The sequence below is a fragment of the Sus scrofa genome, chromosome 13, assembly GCF_054392235.1.
Source record: "Sus scrofa isolate SSC_HxYL_T2T_F1_AM1 chromosome 13, Sscrofa_HxYL_maternal_Yorkshire_Landrace_v2.0, whole genome shotgun sequence".
NCBI lineage: Eukaryota > Metazoa > Chordata > Mammalia > Artiodactyla > Suidae > Sus > Sus scrofa.
Genome location: NC_139395.1, coordinates 130,858,992 through 130,882,158, shown reverse-complemented (window position 1 = coordinate 130,882,158; position 23,167 = coordinate 130,858,992). Strand labels below are relative to the sequence as shown.

At 36.9% G+C, this 23,167-nt stretch overlaps 1 protein-coding gene across 17 annotated transcripts in view; it reads right to left on the bottom strand.

Annotated features, from left to right (window-relative positions):
- LOC106505748 (uncharacterized) overlaps positions 1-23,167 on the bottom strand; it is a 1,225,997-nt gene that overhangs the window by 529,897 nt on the left and 672,933 nt on the right. For all 17 annotated transcript variants that reach the window (XR_014824369.1, XR_014824361.1, XR_014824366.1 and 14 more), the window contains one exon: positions 22,843-22,904. The gene's annotated coding sequence lies outside the window, so the exon portion shown is untranslated. The remainder of the gene's footprint in view (positions 1-22,842; positions 22,905-23,167) is intronic.

Below are 23,167 nucleotides of genomic sequence, written 5' to 3'. Positions count from 1 at the left end.
TATTTACTCTTGGCATTGTTACATGCTACACAAGCACACATTTGTGAAAAAATTTATGGGAATATCTCTAGGTATTTCTGTGACAATGCAGGTGAGTTATGTTATCGTTTTTGGTAATTAGCATTCATAAAAACAGAAACATCCTTTACCTATAGTCCAGGTATAAAACTCCTTCCCAGATTTAAAATCTTTAAATTAATCACTATTAATTTGTGTTGAATGCCCATTGTGATTTACCAGTTCTAACTCATGTAAGCTCTGGTACAAAGGATATTTTGCAGAAATTTTAGCTTTGCTATATAACTTTAATATCACTATAAGTGGAAATTGCTGAAGTCAGATATGATTATTCTGCAATAACATAATTTTATTTGTTCTTAGTAGTGCCTGTGAAGGTATTCTGCAACTGTTTCAACTGCTGTAAAATAAAACCCTTATCCTAACTTTCCAATTTGTATTCAGCTTTGAGAGAACAATTTCTTCACCACATGGGTATCAGTAGATAAATATATGTTTCTATAAATAAACAACTAGAAGGACACCTAGGAAATGTTTTCCAAAACCTAACTCATTATTTTTCATCTTATTTGAGGCTTTTAAAGAAAAGGTGCCTTGAAAATTCCAGATGTTGCTATTATTGTTGTAGTTATTTAAATTATTAGTAGTAATATATCACATTAATTACTCTTAATGGGGATAATAAATAATTACAATAATAATAATAATTAATTTCCCCTCATAGAATGAGTTGTATTTTGTAATGTTTCTGGATGGGTGTGGTTAGTAACATGACTGATTTTTCCTAAAATGCAATACAAAACATAATTTTGTTTAGGGTTTAGAATATCCTGCAACTAAAATTTTTATATGCACAATGTACCACCAGCCAAATTCAGGGGTGATATCTTCTGAATGTCTCTGCTATAACAGAAGTATATGAATATTGTGCTATACAACATTTTCGCCCCAAAATAAGAATTATAATAACAATGAAAATAACCATAAATGTAAGGTATAGAAAGAGGTCTAGAATTCCAGGATTTCTATATTAAAGAATCTGTGAGACTTTTGAGTGCCCTCTTATTTTATCTTTTTTTTTTTTGCCTTTTCTTGGGCCACTCCGGGGGCATATGGAGGTTCCCAGGCTAGGGGTCGAATCGGAGCTGCAGCCACCAGCCTACGCCAGAGCCACAGCAATGTGGGATCCGAGCCGCGTCTGCGACCTACACCACAGCTCACGGCAACGCCGGATCGTTAACCCACTGAGCAAGGGCAGGGATCGAACCCGCAACCTCATGGCTCCTAGTCGGATTCGTTAACCACTGCGCCACGACGAGAACTCCGCCCTCTTATTTTAAAATACATTTATTATAATAGAATCTGTAATAAAAAAAAAAAACTGCAAACAAAAGTCCAAAAGCAGATGGCTTCACCTGGAAATTCTACCAAACACACGAAGAAGAATTTATATCACTCCTTCTCCAACTCTTCCAAAAGACTGAAGAGAAAGGAATAGTCCCAAAGTCATTCTATTAAGGCACCATCATCCTGATACTAAAACCAAATAAACACACTACCAGAAAAGAAATTATAGACCAATATCTTTGATGAATATAGATCCAAAAATTCTCAACCGAATATTAGCAAACTGAATCCAACAACAAACTATTATCCAAGACATAATAAAGCTCTTGTCATGATAAGCTGGATTCTTCCCAGGGTCATAAGAACAGTTTAACATAAGTAAATCAATCAATGTGATATGGCACATCAACAAAAGACAAGACAAAAACCACATAATCTTCTCAAAAGATGCAGAAAAATATTTGATAAGATTCAATATCCATTCATGATAAAAACTCTTATAAAAATGGATATATAAGTAATATATTTCAACATAATAAAAGTTATTTACAACAAACTCATATACAACATAATACTCAATGGTGAAAAGCAGAAAGCCTTCCCACTGAAATCTGAAACAAAACAAGAATGCCCACTCTCGCCACTTCATTTCAACATAGTATTGTAAGTCCTAGCCACAGCGATCAGACAAGATACAGAACTAAAAGGTATTCAAACTGGAGGGAAAGAAGTAAAACTGTCATTATATGGAGACAACACAATACTATACATAGAAAACCCTAAAGACTCCACACAAAAACTAGTAGAACTGATTAATGATTTCAGCAAGGTAGCAGGATACAGAATTAACATACAAATATTGGTTGCATTTTTTTACATTAACAATGAAAGATCAGAAAGTAAAAAAATATCCATTTGAAAACTGCATTGGAGTTCTTGCTCAGGAGGTTAAGGACTTGACATTGACTCTCTGAGGATAAAGGTTCCATCCATGGCTTCACTCAGTGAGTTAAGGATCTGGCATTGACACAGGCTGTGGCACAGGTCACAGATGTGGTGGTGTTGAGGCTGTGACATAGACCCCAGCTGCAGCTCCAATTCGACCCCTAACCTGGGAACTTCCATATGCCATAGGTACAGCTATAAAAAGAAAAATAAATAAATAAATAAATAAATACTGCATCAAAAAATAAAATACTTAGGAACCTCACCAAAAATGTGAAAGACTTATACACTAGGAACTATAAAACATTAAGAAGAATGTGAAGATGATTTAAAGAAATGGAAAGATATTCTATGCTATTAGATTGGAAGAATTAATACTGTTAAAATGGCCATATTACTCAAAGCAATCTACAGATTTAGTATGATGCCCATCAAATTATCCATGGGATTTTTTTTTTTTAAAGAACTAGAACAAGTAATCCTAAAAGTTATATAGAATCATAAAAGACCCAGAATTGCCAGAGCAATTCTCAGGAAAAAGAACAAAGCTGCAGGCATAACACTCTCAGACTTCATACAATGCTGTAAAGCTACAGTAATCAAAACAGTGTGGTACTGGGACAAAAAGATACATACGGATAGAGAGCCCAGAAACCACTCCACATACCTTTGGTAAATATCCTTCAACAAAGAAGGCAAGAGTATACAATGGAGAAGACAGTCTCTTCAGCAAGTCGTGTTGGGAAAGGTGGAGAGTCACATGTAAATAAATGAAATTAGAACAGTCCCTCTGGACTATGAATTACAAAAAAAAAAAAAAAAAAAAAAAAGAACACTCCCTCACCATATATAAAATAAACTCAAATGTCTTAAAGACTTAAATATAAGACATGACATCATAAAACTCCTAGAGGAGAACACAGGCAAAACACTTGCTGATATAAATTTTAGCCATGTTTTCTTAGGTCAGTCTCCTAAGGCAATAGAAATAAAGGCAAAAATAAACAAACGAATCTAATCAAACTTATAAGCATTTGCATAGCAAAAGAAACCATAAACAAAATGAAAAGACAACCTATGGACTGGGAGAAAATATTTGCAAACAATGAGACTGATAAGGGCTTAATTTTCCCAGTTATACAAACAGCAGCTCAAAGAACTCAATAACAACAAAAAAGCAAATAACCAATCAAAAATGGACAGAAGATCTAAATAGATCTAAATTGACATTCCTCCAAAGAAGACATACAAATGGCCAATAGGCACATGAAAAGATGTTCAGTATCATTAATTACTAGAGAAATGCAAATCAAAACAACAATGAGGGAGTTCCCTGGTGGCCTAGTAGGTTAAGGATCTGGCATTGCTCTGGCCTGGGTCACTTCTGTGGCCTGGGTTTGATCCTTGGCCTGGGAACCTCAACATCCCATGGCTATAGCCAAAAAAAGAAAAAGAAAAACCTACAACAAGGTTTTCAGTGAGGTGATACAATGAGGTCGTCCCACACACTGGTCAGAGTCCATCATTACAATGTCTACAAATAACAAATGCTAGAAAAGGTGTGGAGAAAAGGAAACATTCCTACACTGCAAGTAGGAATGTAAATTGGTGCAGCCACTATGTAAAACAGTATAAAGCTGGCTTAAAAAACTAAAAAATAAAGTTACCATATGATCTGGCACTCCCACTTTTGGGCATATATCCAGAGAAAACTCTAATTTGAAAAAAGGAATTCCCATTATGGCTAAGAGAGAACTAGTATCCATGAGGATGCAGGCTCAACCCCTGGCTTCACTCAGTGGGTTAAAGATCTGGCATTGCTGCAAGCTGTGACAGAGGTCTCAGATGTGGCTAGGATCTGGTATTGCTCTGGTTGTGGCATAGGCTGGCAGCTGCAGCCCCAATTTGACCCCTAGTCTGGGAATTTCCATATGCTGCAGATGCAGCTCTAAAAAGAAAAAAGAGAGAGAAAAAAGAAAAGATACATGCATCATTATTTTCATAGCAACACTATTCATAATATCCTAAATATCCACCAATAGATGAATAAAGAAGATGTTTTACACACACACACAGGAATGCCATTCAGCCATAAAAAAGAAAAATAACACCATATGCAGCAACATGGATGGAAGTAGAGATTATTATACTAAGTGAGGTAAACCAGAAAGAGGAAGACAAATATCATATATTACTGATATGTGGAATCTAAAATATGATACAAGTGAACTTATTTACAAAACAGAAATGGACTTAGGGACATAGAAAACAACCTTATAGTTATTAAAAGACAAATGGGGTGAGGAAGGGAAAAATTAAGAGTTTGGGATTTATATCACTATATATAAAATAGATAAACAACAAGGTCCTACTGTATAGCACAGGAAACCATTTTCAACATACTGTAATAAAACATAATGGAAAATATTATGAAAAAGAATATATATATGAATCATTTTGCTTTACAACAGAAACTAATACAACATTGCAAATCAACTATACCTCAATCTTCAAAAAATGTACTTATTGGACTGGGTCCTGAAGATTCTAATCCAATGGATGTAGACACAGGCTGATAATCTATATGGATTTTTTTATATGTACCTCAGAAAACCCTGATAAAGTATTTCCCACACCCTACTTTTTGAAAAATGTGACTTTGAAACACTGAAGTATAAAGCAGTTGCCAAGATAGAGATTCTGCTGTGCAGAGTGAGGCTGAAACCTGGTTATCAGGATCAGACCATAATGTCAGGGCCAGGATGGGAGTGGTATCCTAGAGGCTGGGCTAAAGCTCCATCCTTGTTCATGTCTAAGATCAGATTGGTCTTAAAAAGTGAGGTGAGGAATTCCTGTCATGGCTCAGGGGTTAATAAATCCGACTAGCATCAATGAGAACACAGGATCAATCCCTGGCCTTGCTCAGTGGATCAAGAATCCAGCTTTGCTGTGAGCTGTGGTGTAGGTCACAGACATGGCTTGGATCACGTGTTTCTGTGGCTGTGGTATAGGCCAACAGCTACAGCTCTGATTCAACCCCTAGCCTGGGAACCTCCACAGGCCTGGGGTATGGCCCTAAAAAGAAAAAAACAACAACAACAACAAAAAAAGTGAGGTGAGGCTGAAGCCACAGGCAGGAATGCAACTGGTCCTGGCTGAGGACAGGAAAAAGACTAAGAGGCTAGGAGACAGCAGTCCCCACCACTCAGTGCTGCTCTCACCTTCACCTTCTGGATACGCTGCAGCCAGGTGGGTTATGGCCCTCCCCTCTCAAGTCAGCCCAGATCTTGGGTGTGGAAAGGAGCCAGCCTCTCTCTCCTCAACCTTGTCGGAATAAGTTCCAACAGAGGAAGTCTTTCTGACGAACTTTCAAGTGGAAAGAGAAGAATGAGGAAGGCAGAACAACTTGGGGCCAGGATTGTGGGGATACACAGATGAGCAACTCTCATTGGACTTACCAATGAAGGTGACTTCTGTTCTGTCAATGCCACACCTGGAATTCACTTAAAGGTAGGAGTGGAATGGCTATAGAGATCAATGATTTGCAGGATCTGGGGAGTACTAAAATCCCTTCCTAAAGATTCTCATTCAGCAGGTCTTGAGTAGAGTTTAAGAATCTGTGTTTTTAAACAGTGTTTCAGTTAATTCTTATATGCAGCCAGAATTCAGAACCACTGTACTAAAACATATCAGAAAGTTAACATATGCCTGAATACTGTCTTCATTTTAATGAGTTTATAGCTTGAAAATTCTAATAATTAATTCTGTGGTTATTAATTACTACAGCCAACTGTACCATTTTCCATGAGTGTTTGAAATGTTGCTGAGTATTTTCACGCCTCTAATTATAATTCAAGTTAAGATATTTTAACTAGAGTTCATCAACAATTATTAAATTAGTATTATGTGAGTGTGCTGCTAGTTCTTTCACCTAATGATCCATGGAATATAACAAGAGTGTGAGTAAAATTTTAGCATCAGACAATAGTTTTCAGAAAAGGGAAGGGTAAAGCCTACTGAAGAATACAAGACCAAAGGAGGTGGCTGGAGGGGCTGGGGGACAACTCTAGTATCCTCAAAGCCCAGTGAGAGTATAATCTTTTTGCAAAATGCCAAATTATAAACTGTATATTCTATATATTTTCTTTGTGAGGAAGTAGTGGCTAAGTTGATGCCAATAATGACCACTGGGTTTATTTAGCGTTTTTCCTCAATTAGGAGGAGATGGTAAAGCAGGAGGGGAAAAGGGATAAGATAGAAAACTGAGTTTTGTCTTTTTGTCTAAAAGATAAAGAAATGCTAGCTGTGGAAGCTATCATACCTGAATTAATTATGAGAGTTGAAGACATGTACAAATAATATTTTACTTTCAAAAGGCCAAGATAGGTATTAAAACGTTCATTCAGAATAGATTTAAAGCAAAGTAGCATCAAACTACTCAATTTTGGTCACTTTTAGCACAGATAAGAAAGCCCTGTAATTTTTAGAATAATTATGTAGCAATTGAGAGAAAAATGTCATGGAGGCCTACTGTATAGGATGCAGGATCCTCCCTAGGAACTGTCTCACTTTTTTCTGGAAACTATCAGTTACCCCTCATCCTTCCAAATCCATCTATATCCATATGGTTACCATGGGGCTTTGTACACTCTGGTTACATGTGATTTGCCCTGGGATAGGCATCTGATCCAAGCTAAGCAAATTACTCTTCTCTGAGAATTTGGTTTGGGTCTAAGAGATTCCTCCTCATTTTAGCTGCTTGCTTGAAAATAAATGATGAGTTCTTTGGAAATTAATACAGAAACTTCTTCCTGTCATAACATCTAAAAAATAGAGAAGTCAATTCTGCTAATAAGAGAAAAGAAAGAAGTAGATGTGAAAAGAAAAGAAGACGCAAGACAAAAAAATGTGATTTACGTTGCTGTGCTAATTATTCTTTAGGTTTAGATATACTCAGTTCTCATGCTAATCTAAATCAGGCTTTCAATATTGCAATAAAAAGATTTCTAAATAAATGTAGAGGAAGAATGCAATAAGACTGACCAAAAGGGACCAAAGTCAATTGCCCAGAAAAGGAAGAGGATTGTGAAATTACCAGAGATTGCACTCCAAGCTGAAGCAGACTGGCTGGGGCTGAAATCAAACTCTAAGTGATGTTGTTATTGGAAAGTTAAAAGAAATAAATAATCAGGCTCAAGCCAGGAACCCAGATATAGGTAGGTTATACCTAAGTGTGGTTACCAGGGGTTTGGTATCAGGTTGGAAATGCTTTAAATAGATAAGATTGGTTGAGGTAGGCAAGGTTAGCATCCACATCTGAAAATTAACCTCCAACTGAAGCAGAGGAAGAAATGCTATGTTCACTTTTAAGAAGATATGGATTCCAGTAAAATAGAAAGAAGAGACTCCCATACTGGGTTTAGGTGCTGGCTTTGCTATGACTGATATCTTTTGGTTTATCTATTTCTTTTAGATATTGTGAGACTTTTTTACATAAAAGTGAAGGATGTTTGGTTATATCATATGTATTAATCTCTTAATGATGTTCATTTTCTAAGATTGAGTTAAATCTATGATTAAACATGATAATACCTAAATTACAAGGATAATGAAAATACAGGCATTATTAACAGCCTTCTAAGGATGGGCTTTGAAAATTCAAGCTAGTCATTAATGATACGTGTCTCTGTCATAGAAGGCTATTCTCAGAGATTATCCAGTTTAACTCTTGTCATACAAGTTTATCTGGTACTAAGCATACCAAAATGATTCTGAGAATTAGAGCAAAGTTAAATACGGACATATATTTAATCTGCACTTCTACAGATTGCTATTATTTTAATCACTATGTTGATGTGCTAAGCATACCTAAGGAGATCAGTTGTACTGACAAATCAGTTAAATTAAAAAAAAAAAAAACTATTTTGGGAGTTCCTGTTGTGGTTCAGTGGTAACGAACCCAACAAGTGTCCATGAGGATGCTGGTTCTATCCAGGCCTCGCTCAGTGGGCTAAGAATCCAGTGTTGCCCTGAACTGTGTTGTAGATTACAGATACTGCTCACATTCTGTGTTGCTATGGCTGTGGCGTAGGTCGGCAGCTGTAGCTCCAATTTGACCCCTAGCCTGAGAACTTCCATATGCTGCACGTGTGGCCCTAAAAAGCAAACCAAAACAAAACAAAAAACAAATAAACAAAAAAAGACACCAACACTATTTAAACTTAGATGAATGGACCTTAATCTATTGATTGATATGAACATCTCTTAGATTTTAAATGCAATAGAATCAGCATAACAAAGTTACTGAACTAGTTCATTCCATGGTGTCTAATACTGCGTACTTGACCTCAAATTTTACTGAAAAAATATTCTGAGATGATGACGTGCTGCATAAGGTTTTTATATTATGAAAAAGGACTGAATTGGGGGAATGAAGCGTAGGGATAAAAGTGCTGCTTGCCTTTTTTCTTTTTTTTTTTTTGTCTATCCCAGGCATATGGACTTTCTGGGCCAGGGATCAGATTGGAGCCACACCTGCGACCTATGACATAACTGTGACAATGCTGGATCCTCAACCCACTGTGCCACACTGGGGATCAAACCTGCATTCCAGTGCTCCAGAGATGCCATGGATTCCACAGCATCACAACAGGAACTCCACTGCTAGTTTTTTTAGTCTTAATGAATTCAAGCAACTCAGTATCTCTGAACTTAAACCTTTTAAATGAAATAATGTTAATATTATGTTTCCTGAGACCTTAAGAGGGTGGCAGTTAGGAAGCCAAATAGCACTGGAGAAAGGTCTTTGCAAAAGAAGAGAAATACATACAAATAAAAGAAATAAAGGAAGGCCTATTCCACTTCTACTCCCAGAAGGTCTCCAAGTGTCTAGCGAATAACCAAGACTGAAGCTGCTGGAAAGTGAGAGTGGAAACAAAAAATCAGGTATCCATAGATGGCTTTAGAAGTAGAAGAGCAGATAGTTTTATGATGTGACTTTAGATGTGTCAAAATGGCTCCTCTGATTAAAATCAAAACAAGAAAAGAAGACATTGTCTCCTTATTTGCTAATGCCCCTAGTCTTTGAGGTGAATCTTTGACCCACTTGTCAAAATGTATTACCAATGAAAAAAATGATCTTTGTTAGTTGGCTCACAGTCAAATGGGATAATTAAATTCCTATGTGAATATTTGTGATATGGAATATGATTAACTCTCTAACAGAAGTGCAAACTTCAGTGAGAACAAGCAGAAGAGAGGTATAATTGGGAAAAGCTTTTCTTAGAGCAGGAGCTCTGGTGAAAGGTAAGAGAAAAGAAGGTGCATGAGAAAATTAGTTACCTCAGAAAGGAATCCATAAAATGTAAGATTATTATAGAAAGCATTAACAAAGGGTTTGAAAAAAAACATTGCTTGCCAGTACAAATATGATTGGTGATTTGAGGACAAATTCTGGACTATTGGGGTCATAATCTTTTCAAGAGTTCTTCTTTAAGGTTCTGCTGCTGCCTAATCAGCTTCAGAAAAGAATAATGGTAAAAGAAGTTTCTGAAAGAAGAGTGGGGAAATTGTAGGTAAGTATATTTCTGAAAGCTAAACATCCTAGTTGGAATAAAGCAAGCCCACAGGAAATAAACACCCAGCTAGCAAGGAAGGTTAAGAAGCCTAATACCATTCCAATTCTCCACAACATATAGGGGCTTTATGTTTTTTGAGTGGTTTCATGTTCCCAGATCTTCTTTTGTTTGAAATTCTCCCAGGTACATATTGTCAGAGCAGGAAAATAATATTCAAAAATCTAAAAATAATATGGTAATATGCACCTCTGCTTTATTTTTCTTGAACATAGAAGAATAACTATCCTTTTTTTCTAGAATTACTTGCAGTTAATTTTCACATCAGGTAAAAGCAACTGATACCATCTCCATTTCACAGTTGGTCATATGTAATCCTGTTGCTATCATAAACTAACTGAGAATTCATGGAACTTTTCCTTAGTGGTCCAAATGAAAGTCTTTCTAGTCTTTTATAATAATTTCTTTCCTGACTTGCCAGATTTTTATACCTCCATGCCTTTCAATTTCACATATAGATTTTATTGGATAAAGAGAAAGGCCCTAGAGGATTTTCCTTATTCTCCACTGCTTCAAGAAAATAGAATTTTAAAATAGCTATAGTTTGTCCAATGGAGAGAGAGATGAGTAACTTACAAACAGTTACAGCTCTTTTAAATATCCTAGCAGTGTACTCATTATTTGCATTAAAGTTTAAAAAAGCTGCAGAGCATACAGAACTTATATCTACCTGAGGTAAAACATTTCATCATATTTTATTATCCCCAAATCAATTCCTAAAGCAATGTGTGAATTAAAATGTTTTATCCAGCATTTCAAGAAACCAATTTAAAATTACATAGCTTATAAAAATTGCCAGAAATATTGCAAGCAGCCATTAATTTACTCTAAACCAATTAAAATCTACATAATATATACAGTAATATACATGTACTTGTTCCTAATTTCCTTTTGTAATTAAGCATGGGTACAAGGCACAGCCTCGCTTGAGAAAGAAATTTAGCCCCCTTGTTTGATCTTTTCCTTGTTCTCTCTGGCCCCTACTACCAAGAAGCAAAAGTCACTTTGTCCAGTATCACCTTCTTTTTTCATTTATAAGATAAATTTATTTTAAACAGTCATATATACTATATAGTGAGCTTTTAGGTATCATGAAATTGCCTTATATTTGGGAGACATTCCATCCTCAAATCTATGGGGAAGGACTCTCAGAAGGTTAATGGAAAGTACATAATAAATGTTTCAGAATTAAGGTCAACAGTGTGGGAAAAATGAATGCAAATTGCATGAGTTCATAGTCACAATCAGTTATATATTAAGCTTCTCTAGAGGAACAGATCCAATAGACTGAATCATGCTCACCCACATTTTACAGACACACCCATAAATAATGTTTAATCTGGGAAATCGATGGCTAGTTGACAAATAAAATTAACAATCACAGTTTCATCCCTTATCAATTTGGCATCCATACACATCTTTTAAAACCATACTTTTAAAACCAATCTCCAAATAAAGACAATAACAAGGTCATATTTATGCCTTACATGATACAACTATCCTTCATACAACTGAAAATTCACTAAACCCTTGCCCAGAAAAGGAGGTAAATTTCTTGAGTGATGTTTACTGTTCTCCTTGATATCTCATAACTTCAATATTATGACATAAAAATAGAAATACTTAAAGCTATGATATAAAGCCAACACATCTTATGTTACATGATAAGGGAATAAAAGAGGAAAATATATATTTCTACACACACACACACACACAAATGTATTCATGGCAAAATAAGAAGGAATTATTCATGACAATTCTAGTCCTCATTTCTATAACTGGTCATGTGGTTACAGCTGGTATTTATAACAACCTTTTACTACTCCCCAACTATATTCCCTTTGCCTTCACCAAGCATCTCAGCTGGTCATGGTTCTTTATCTGGTGAGGTGACCCAAACCTTCATTCTTCAAGGGTCTGGACCATTGCAGTCCTGCTTGAACTGCATTTCTGTCTTTTCCATTGACCTTAATTACAAGATGCCCTAAGGCATTTCTTTTATTTCAAACATATTCTTCTTTACCTTCACTGTGGAGCCTAATAGTTCAATTTCCCCTTAGTAGCCAGAATCAATCACAGGAGCCAACATGTTTCCTCTCTTCTTTGCCTTTCAATTTCCTTGTCTTTGTCTATTTTCTTTGAATACCTTTCTCTACATTAAACCAAGACATATTATTTTGCCTGCTGATTCAGAGGCACAAGGAGCCCAAGGTAGCCAGGTGTAGTCTTAACTCCAGATCAAGGGAGTCATTGTTGTGTCTCCCAGTGGAAGAACTCCCCCCTCTGGAACTAAGCCCTCTAGGCTAGCAGAGCATAAAAGTGCTTGAATAGGACTTTGCTGGTGGGTCACTAGCGAACCAATACCACTCCCATTTCTACCCCTTGATTCCTGGACCCCTGAACCCTGGCCATCAGAGAAATAGCCCCATATATTAGATTGATTTGGAGCAAATGCAGCCTTCTAGAAAACCTTGTCTCAGCCCTGCAAGTTACTGCCACCTGGCTGGTACTGTAACTTCATCTTCAAGAGGCCATTCCACTGCTCTAATAAGCCAGCTGCTTCAAGATGGTGGGAAATATAGTAAGACTAATGAATCCCATGAACATGGGCCCATTACTGTACTTCATTTGCTATGAAGTGGGTTGCTTGATCACAAGCAATGCTGTGTGGATTTCCATTATGGTGGATAAGGCATTTTATAAGTTTTGGCAGAAGTATCATATGCATGAAAGGCAAATCCACATCCATAATAAGCATTTATTCTAGAAAGAATAAAATGCTGTCTCTTCAATAATGAAACCTAGCCAATATAATCAACCTGTCATCAGGCAGCCAGCTGATCACCCTGGGAATGGTGCCATCTTGGGGATCAGTGTTGGTGTTTCTGCTATTTGGGAACTGGGTACTCAGAGGTGGCAGTAGCCAGTTCAGCCTTAGTAAGTAGAAGTCCATGTTGTGGAGCCCATGCTTACCTTCCATCCCTGCCACCATGCCTACTTTGTTCATGAGCTCACTGGTTGACATGAAGAGTGGTTGGGGAAAGAGACTGACTGATATCCACAAAACAGGCCATCCTCTTCATTTAATTATTAAAGTTCTCTCCTGCTGATGTTACCCTTCGATGAGCTTTCATTTGGGACACAAATATTTTTATGTTTCTTGACCATTAAGAGAGGTCTATCCACATATCTTTCCCAAATTTCTTTGTCACTAATATTCTAATCATGGTCCTTCCAAGTCCTTAATTATCCATCCAAATCACTGGCAACAGCCCATGGAGCAGTAAATAATCATATGTCAGGGCACTGCTATTTCCAAGCAAAGTGAACAACCAGTGCACTGCTCTATATTCTAGAAGGAACTTCCACTGGGAGGGTTTGCCTTTATCACTGTTCTTCATGGATATCCCAAGAGAGGGAATGTAGTACTTGAGCGGTCCATGTTAAGGTGGTACCTGCATGTTGTGCAGAACTATAAGGCCTAAATAATAACCATCAGGCCTAAATATACCAGGCCTAAATCTTCTATTCCTCTGTCAACTGATCTTAGAGAACATGCCATTAAGCCACAAGGGCAGACCAGGAAAGAAAAGGCAGTGTCACAGGAGAGGGGACTGTGGGCATTTGGGCCACTTTTTCATGCAAATACTTTCTTATGCCTTTGGGGCCTTCTTGGGCCCAATCATACATACACTATTTCCATTTGATAACAGATGTTACCATACACGCACAACTTTATGGCTTGGAGGGTCAAATAATACCCAGTTCATGATGGGCAGCCTGGGTTGTGTAGTAATTTTGTGGTCCATGGTCAAGTATTGTCACTTCTAAGGTTTGGTAGCAGGCCATTGTTTCTCAAGAGTCATTATCTGCAGATAATGGCAGGGCCTTGCTCCAAAACCCTAAAGGCCTATGTTACAATTTACCTTTAGGTATAGGAGACCTCTGCGATCATGTCTTGACCTCTAAAAGGCCTTTGTATCTATTATCTAGAATAAATTATATATAATGCTATAGCTAATCTAATCAATGGCTGAAAATTGCATGAACAGAAGATTCCAAGTTTAGGTTACTTTATTTGAGTGTATTTTTAAATCTTACATTGGCTTCTGCAAAGCCACTTGGAAAAGAAGCAAGATACTTTAAGAAAATGCAAGATTTCTAAAGCATAAGAAATACTGAGGTTGTAATTAATTATTTTTAGTGTAACATTTTAGAGTTTGTCCATCTCAAGCACAATTAATGATTAGGCTAAATGCTTTACAGTATTCCATTTTGGTATATTACTGAAATAGTGTTCTAGTTTTTTTAGTACTCTGTGACGTGTATTTTATTTGCTACTGGTAGGTAGTGCTATCCACAGGGATTCCAGAAAATTATTGATCTGTGCTTGCTGGTGATGCATATTACTCAAGGTAACCATACTAGTATTCTAGTTTAGTATTAATTTTGGGTTAGCATGCCCTAGTTCTTCCTCACTTGTCAAACATCACAAAAATATATTTTCAGTTGTGAGATAAGTGTCCATAAATTATAATGAGGCAACTCTACTTCATACCTTGAGTAGCAAACAGCATCCCAGTCTGTCACTGGTAATGTAAGCACCATAGGACCTTCCGGATCATATGGTGCAAGTGGTAGAACAGCTTAAATTGCAGCCTGACCTGTTGCAGAGTCTTTTCTTGCTCTGGACCTTACTCAAAACTAGTGTGTTTGGGGGTCACTTGGTAAATGGGCTTTAGTAATGCATCCTTATAAGGAATTTGTTGTCTCCAAAATGCAAAGAGGCCTAATAGGTACTGTGACTCTTCCTGGGTTGTAAGAGGGACAGATGCAACAACTTATCCTTAGAAAGGATATCTCTACATGCCCCACACCAATGGATCACCGGAAATTTCAGTAAGGAAGAAGGGCAATACATTTTAGTCAGATTTATTTCCCAACCTCTGACATAAAATATCTTACCAAGAGGCCTAGATTAGTTATAACTTCTTGCTCATTAGGTACTACAGAATAATATCATCAAATGTCATTGATCAGTGGGATAGCTTGGGGAAGGGAAATCAAAATAGCTGCAAACTAAATTATGACATTGGTCTGGAGAGTTAATATACCCCTGAGGTAGAAGAATGAGTGAAGGTGTATTGCTTGCCTTGCCATGTGAAAGCAAACTAGGATGGGAAAAAAGGCATTTTCCAGATCAATAGCAGCATACCACATACCAGGGAAATGTTATGTGTTATTTTGCTCAAGCGATGAAACCATATCCAGTCGGATAGCTGCAACTAGAGTCACCATGTGTTTAAATTTTTGATAATCCACTGTCATTCTCCAAAATCCATCTGCTTTCTGCACAGGCCAAATGGGAGAGTTGAATAGAGATGTGGTAAGAACCACAGTTCCTGCAGCCTTCAAGTCCTTGATGGTGACATTAATCTTTGCAACTTCCCCAGGAATGTGGTATTGATTTTGGTTTGCTATTTTGCTATACAGAGTAAGTTCTAAGACTTTCACCATAATAGCCCTCATTTCATAGGTCAGGGGGCCAATGTGAAGATTCTACCACCTACTCAGAATGTTTATTTTAATTATGCATCCTGGAACTAGGGATAGAACCACAGGATGGGTTCTTAGATCCAATGGAGCCAATGTAAGGTGGACCTGAGCTAAAACACTATTGATCATCTGATCTCCATAAACTCTTATGCCAACTAGTGGTACACAGTGATGTCTTGAATCTCCTGAAATTAGTTTTAGTTTAAAGCCTGGATCCAGTAGTCCCCTAAAAGGTCTGATTATTTCCTTTTCACCAATATAAAATTTGCCCTGGTGAAAGGTGATAGGTCCCTTTGGGGAAAAGATTAGCAGTATAATTTTTGGTAGTATACCAGGGCTCTTTTCTCAAGGGGGCCTATCTTCCCCTTCATTCAAGGATTCCTGAGTCTGTAAACTAGCTCAAGTCTGGGAACTGAATGAGAGTCCATAACTCTCTGACTTTGTAATTTAGGTTGACTTGTTCACTTGACCTAGAACTTTTCTGATTCTACAGATCAAGTAAGAATTAAGTTGGCTTCCTATCTATTAATTTCTAGGAACACCATGATCAATTAGTCAATGCTACATGACTAAGTGAGTCACACTATTCAGGCTGATGCTTTGACTCTGTTATGCATGATGGTAATGGTGCCCACTTACCTTTGGCAGTTGATGCCATCACTTGGCTCCCGCCTCCCTAAGATCAAAATACTCCCATTGCATTTAGGGTTCCCAATTCATCAATTCTGTAGGCCCAATTTCTGGTCTACAGAAAAATGTGATCACAGGGGGTTTTTAAGGATTTTGGAGCTCTCTTCACAAATCTGTTCTTCACAGTATTGGTGAAAGGTGTGTCTTCTGGACCCTTCCAGTATGGAAAAGTAGATATTTAACAACAAATTCACTCTAATATTCTAATCTCCTTAAGCCTCTGAATCCCCTCCTTTTAGTTTGTTAAACCAAGGATTTCCCAGCATTTTCAGTTCAATCACAGTGGGTCATCTTTTGGTCCATATTTCAGTCAACAACCAGAGAAACTGTTAGAGCCCTTCTAACTCCCCAAGCTACAACATTAAATGCAGAATCTTTAGTGGGCCCATAACAATGACTCAGCATGATCCAACTTTATGTTCCTTCTACCTTTATCCTATACCCTTAGCATCCATTTCTACACATGTTCCTTAGATCTCTGTACAAATAGGAAAACTCAAGTAGTTCTTTTGGAGTGTAATGCACCTTCTTATTGGTCACACATTGTATGTAACCTTTAGGGATATACTGGGACTTGAGTCTAGTTTTAAGTCTAGAAGCAAAGAGGGGTATTAGGAGTGGGTCCTGAGGAGGAACTGGTGAGCACTCACCAGAAGTTAGTGGCCCGCTGTCCCCAGCTTCATTAGTATCTTGACACATATCCTTATCCCAATGCATAATCCTGATCTTTCCCAATAAATGCCCTCACTTCAAGAGTAGACGCCCCGTGAGTTCAACATGCACTATAATTCAGCAAGTTTCAGGATGAGGTTCTGCATTTGATTTTCAGCCATTTCAGCTCTGTAGTACAGGAGTTAAGGGTCCTTTAGGGCACACAAAGAAGTTCTTCTATGCAGTGCTTGAGCTGGGGATTTGAATCCCTGAGCTCATCCTTTTCTTTTGTCAATTTGTCAGCAACATTAACAGCTATCATCCAATGTCATTATATTCATTAATTTTCTAAAAAAGTATTCATTAATTTTCTAAAAAAGTATCATATAAAGTGATTCCCAGCTCTTTACTTCTTATAAGTGATTGATTAGAAACATCCACCACAGATATTTTGCATATCTCTAAAACAGTTCACACTGTGGACTATCAGTGCTCTCTTTACTACTGAAAATAAAGTCATTAGCATCTTTAAATCTAACTAGATTAAATACATAATTCCTAGCTCTCTGTACCAAACTTTGTATTAGGCAGTAGACTCCAGAGCAACAGGAGATAGATACAAATTGATTGAGTGCTTGATTATGTGAAATTGGTTCATACACTTATGGAGGCTGGGAGGTCCTATAATATGTTATTTGCAAGCTGGAGACAGAATAACACTATGGTGTCATTCAGTGTAAGTCCAAATGTCTGAACCAGAGGAGCCTGTGGTATAAATTACAGTCTGAGTGTCACAGGAGATGAGATGAGATATGCCAGTTCAAGCAGTGAGGCAGCTAAAAGGAATTCAAAAAGATGGATTCTGCTTTCTTCTATCTTTTGCTCTATTCAGGACCTCAATGCATGGGATAATGGCCAACCACAATATGGACTTAACTGAGTCAACTGAATCAAATGCTGATCTCATCTAGATACACTCTCACAGAAACATTTAGAAATGCTGTTTAATCTAGGCACTCTGTTGCCAAACTGACATATAAGATTAACCATCACAATGGGATATACCACATTAACAAAGGAAAAGTCAAAAACCACATGATCATCTCAATAGATACAGAGAAAGCATTAGACAAAGTCCAACATCCACTCAGGATAAAAACTCTTACTAAAATGAGTACAGAGGGAACATACCTTAACATAATCAAAGCCTTTTATGACAAACCCACAGCAAATATAATACTCAATGGAGAAAAGCTGAAAGCCTTTCCACTCAAATCTGGAACAACACAAGGATGCCCACTCTCACCACTTTTATTCAACATACTACTGGAGGTCCTAGCCATAGCAATCAGACAAACAAAAGAAATAAAAGTCATCCACATAGGAAGAGAAGAGGTAAAACTGTCACTGTATGCAGATGACAAGATACTACATATAGAAAGCCCTATGGACTCAACCCAAAAACTATTTGAACCGATCAACAAATTCAGCCAAGTAGCAGGATATAAGGTTAACAGTCAGAAATCAGTCACATTTCTGTATACAAACAATGAAATATTAGAAAAGGAATACAAAAATACAATACCTTTTCAAATTGCACCCCAAAAAATCAAATACCTGGGAATACACCTGACCAAAGAGGTAAAGGACTTATACGCTGATAACTATAAAACTTTAATCAAGGAAATGAAAAAAGATGTAAAGAAATGGAAAGATATTCCATGTTCCTGGGTTGGAAAAATTAGTAGAAATGGCCATACTACCCAAAGCAATCTACAGATTCAATGCAATCCCTATCAAATTACCCATTACATTTTTTCACAGAACTTGAACAAACAATGCAAAAATTTATATGGAACCACAAAAGACCCAGAATTGCCAAAGCAATTCTGAGGAACAAAAACCAAGCAGGAGGCATAACTCTCCCAGACTTCAGGCAATATTACAAAGCCGCAGTCATCAAGACAGTGTGGTACTGGTACCAAAACAGACAGACAGACCAATGGAACAGAATAGAGAACCCAGAAATAAACCCAGACACCTATGGTCAATTAATCTTTGACAAGGGAGGCAAGAACATATAATGGGAAAAAGAAAGTCTTTTCAGCAAGAATTGTTGGGAAACCTGGACAGATACATGCAAATCAATGAAACCAGAACATACCCTCAACACCATGCACCAAAATAAACTCAAAATGGCTGAAAGACTTAAATGTAAGACAAGACACCATCCAACTCCTGGAAGAGAACATAGGCAAAACAGTCTCTGACATCAATATTACAAATGTTTTCTTCGGGTCAGTCTTCCAAAAAACAGAAATAGAAGCAAAAATAAACCAATGAGACCTAATCAAACTGACAAGCTTTTGCACAGCAAAGGAAACCATAAAAAAACAAAAAGACAACTTACAGAATCGGAGAAAATAGTTCCAAATGATGCTACTGACAAGGGCTTAATCTCTAAAATATACAAACAACTTATACAACTCAACAGAAAAAAAGCCAACACCCCAATTGAAAAATGCGCAAAAGACCTGAAGAGACATTTCTCTAAGGAACATGTACAGATGGCCAACAAGCACATGAAAAAATGCTCAATCTTACTGATTATTAGAGAAATGCAAATCAAAACTACCATGAGATACCACCTCACACCAGTCAGAATGGCCATCATTAATAAGTCCACAAATAACAAATGCTGGAGGGGGTGTGGAGAAAGGGGAACCTTCCTGCACTGTTGGTGGGAATGTAAGCTGGTACAACCACTATGGAGATCAGTATGGAGGTACCTTAGAAAACTATACATAGAACTACCATATGACCCAATAATCCCACTCTTGGGCATATATCTAGACAAAACTTTCCTTGAAAAAGACACATGCACCCCAGACTTCCCATCGTAGGTCAGTGGTTAACAAATCCAACTAGGAACCATGAGGTTGTGGGTTCAATCCCTGGCCTTGCTCAGTGGGTTAAGGATCCAGCTTTGCTATGAGCTATGCTGTAGGTCACAGATGTGGCTCGGATCTGACATGGCTGTGGCTGTGGTATAGGCCTGTGGCTACAGCTCTGATTTGACCCCTAGCCTGGGAACCTCTATATGCCACAGGCGCGGCCCTAAAAATACAAAGACAAAAAAAAAAAAAAAAAAGACACATGCACCTGCATGTTCATTGCAGCTCTATTCACAATAGCCAAGACATGGAAATAATCCAAATGTCCATTGACAGATGATTGGATTAGGAAGATGTGGTATACATACACAATGGAATACTACTTAGTCATAAAAAAGAACAAAATAATGCCATTTGCAGCAACATAGGTGGAACTAGAGACTCTCTTCCTGAGTGAAGTAAGTCAGAAAGAGAAAGACAAATACCATATGATATCACTTATACCTAGAATCAAATACATGGCACAAATGAACCTTTCTACAGAAAAGAAAGTCATGGACTTGGAGAATAGACTTGTGGTTGTCAAGGGGGAGGGGGATGGAGTGGGATAGATTGGGAGCTTGGGGTTAATAGATGCAAACTATTGCCTTTGGAATGGATTAGCAATGAGATCCTGCTGTGTAGCACTTATGATGGAGCATGATAATGGGAGAAAAAAGAATATATACATGCATGTGTAACTGGGTCACCATGCTGTACAGTAGAAAAAAATTGCATTGGGGTAATAACAATTAAAAAATTAAAAATAATAAAAGAATAAAAAAATTTTTTAAAAGACTAGCCATCACAATTAATATACCATTCTTAAATTTACATTTTCAATTGTATATAGAAACTGACCTCCAATCCAGGATATTAATATCCTTCTGAAATCCACTCAAAGATAAAGGATATTGACTGATTTTGGAAGAGTTACCACATTAATCATTAATTTCTAATAGCCTGCTAAAAATTCTTATTTGGGTCCAAAACAAAGATATTGAAGTTTCTATAAAAATCAATCCATATGAGAAAAATTTCTCACCTGAGGGAAGTTTCAAGTGTTTAGTAAAGGTAAAGGGAAATCATGGAACTTATACATCCTAAACTCTTTAAGTGGATTTGCTTCTTGAATTTTTACCAAAAAACTTAGCTAATAAGGAAATAAATGTTCAGAGTTTCCATAATTTGCCACATTTTGTGGCACAGTTGAAATCCAAACCTACCTCTAATCCTAAGCTTGTGTTCTTTAGATATACAGTGAAACAACTCTTTGTATTTGGGAAATGTTACTATCCAAACTTATATACACGTCTCATGTACTTGAGTACAAATATTGCATTCTGGGGTTTTTTTTGTTTGACTCTATGGCATAAACATTTTTCATGTTATGCAAAGGCTCTAAAATGACTTGTTTTATTGCTAGTACACTATAATTTATTAATCCTTTTTCTAATATAATGCATTTAAATTGTTTCCAAGTTCTTTTTTAATTTATTATAGGTAGGTACAAGTAAGGTATTCATTCCCTTAGATCTTTGTCTCTATTGAGCTATTTTTTAAGACACAGTTTTAGTTGTGAAATCCAGGAGAGTAAAACATGGAAATGGCTATATAGTTCCAACCATACACTGTTCCTGTTTTCTCAAACTGCTACACTAATTTAAAATGAAATATTGCTACTTTTAAAATGAGCCATTGTCAACACTCACATTCTACAACAGGGAGAAGAGCATCAAGCTTCGGGGATTTATCACTCAAAGTGTTATTGTGAATTGCCCTTGAAAAAGGCAGTGAGAGGCCTCCTCCCCTCCTCTGAATTATATTGCATCCCAGAGGACTGAAATGGTCATTAATTTTTAATATTATCTCTTCTCAGTGAAGAGTATAATGAATTTTCCTTATATTTTCTCTAGGATTGAAGTCCTAGAAATTCTGAAAAGATTTCAGGGCATATATAGTAAGGCCAGAAAGTGTTAGCTGGCAGCTGAGTTCCTGGAGGAGAATATGTACCAGAAATAAGAGTAATTATTAAATTATCTACAGCATCCATTCTTGCTGTAATAAGAACTACTGATTTTTATATAATGCTTTCCTGTTTAGATAATATTTTCTCATTTGTTTGACAGTGGGGATGAGAGTAGATTTACACTGGGCTGAGCTTTGTGAGTTATGGAGAACTGTGTGCCAGGAGTAAAGGCAGTGCCTTGGTCCTCCTTGAAGTTAACAGTTTTGTTGGATTAAAAAAATAACTACCACATTAAATGTTAGTTATATGCCAAAAAGGCTAATATTAAATATCTTACAAGCAAAATATATGTGTCAGAATATAAAAGAAGAAAAGTTTACTTATTCTTGACAAGTAATCAAGGAAGTTATCATTGTTGAGATATGGAAAATGCTTTTCATAAAAGTCATATATAATTAGTATCCCAGGAAATGCAGACTTAGTTACATTTTGGCTTTCACTTGCCCTCCCATCATCACCTCAGTGCACCTAGCCTAGGCTTTCAGGAGCATCCCATGGGGTTCCCTTTAGGAAGGTCAGCCAAGTCCTTGACTCTCACATTCCCTTGGCCATCTCCAAAAGTAGACCCTTTTAGCAAGTGGAGAGCAGAGGCCTGTGTCCAGTGGTCCTCTACTCTGTAGCAAAAGATCTCTCCTGCCTCAGAACCATCCATGTTCAAAACTTTGCTCAAGTCTGAGGGCAGAAAATATCAAACTCCAAGAATGGGCAGTGAAAGGAGCTGTTGACTTAGGGAGATGACTAAGTACCTCCATTCATTGAACAAATACTTACTGAACACATACAAGATGCCTGGGACTAGATGCTTGTACACATCATTGAAATATGAAAGAAAAAGTATAATTTAGTTCTGATTATATGATTGAAGAGATTCACATAACTTATGTACAGTGAGAGGAAAGAAAATAATTCATTCCAACCTCCTTATTATGAATATCAAGCAAGTAAGACCAAAAGTGACATACTCCAGGAGAATAGGTGGTTAGGGCCAAGGCCAGATCTTAGAACTCAAAATATCTTACTCTTTGCTAATCCATCTTACCCAAAGATTCCATGAAGACATTTTCATCACCTTTGCCTTGTTGGAAATTTCAATCTTCTTCCCTGAAATAAATTGTGAAAAATTATCTGTCAATACTAAAGTATTTTTTGTTATATTTCTTCTTATTATTATATTCTATGATTGTAAGCTCTTCAATATCTAAAATTTATTATTCAATGAAATGACCTTGAGTAACTAGGTAAACATCTACAATGCTTCATAAACTTTTACCATGGCTCAAATAATGGTAAAACTATTAAAGACATGTTGTTCAATAAGATAGCCACTGGCCACATCTGGCTAATTGATTTAAATTTTGATTTTA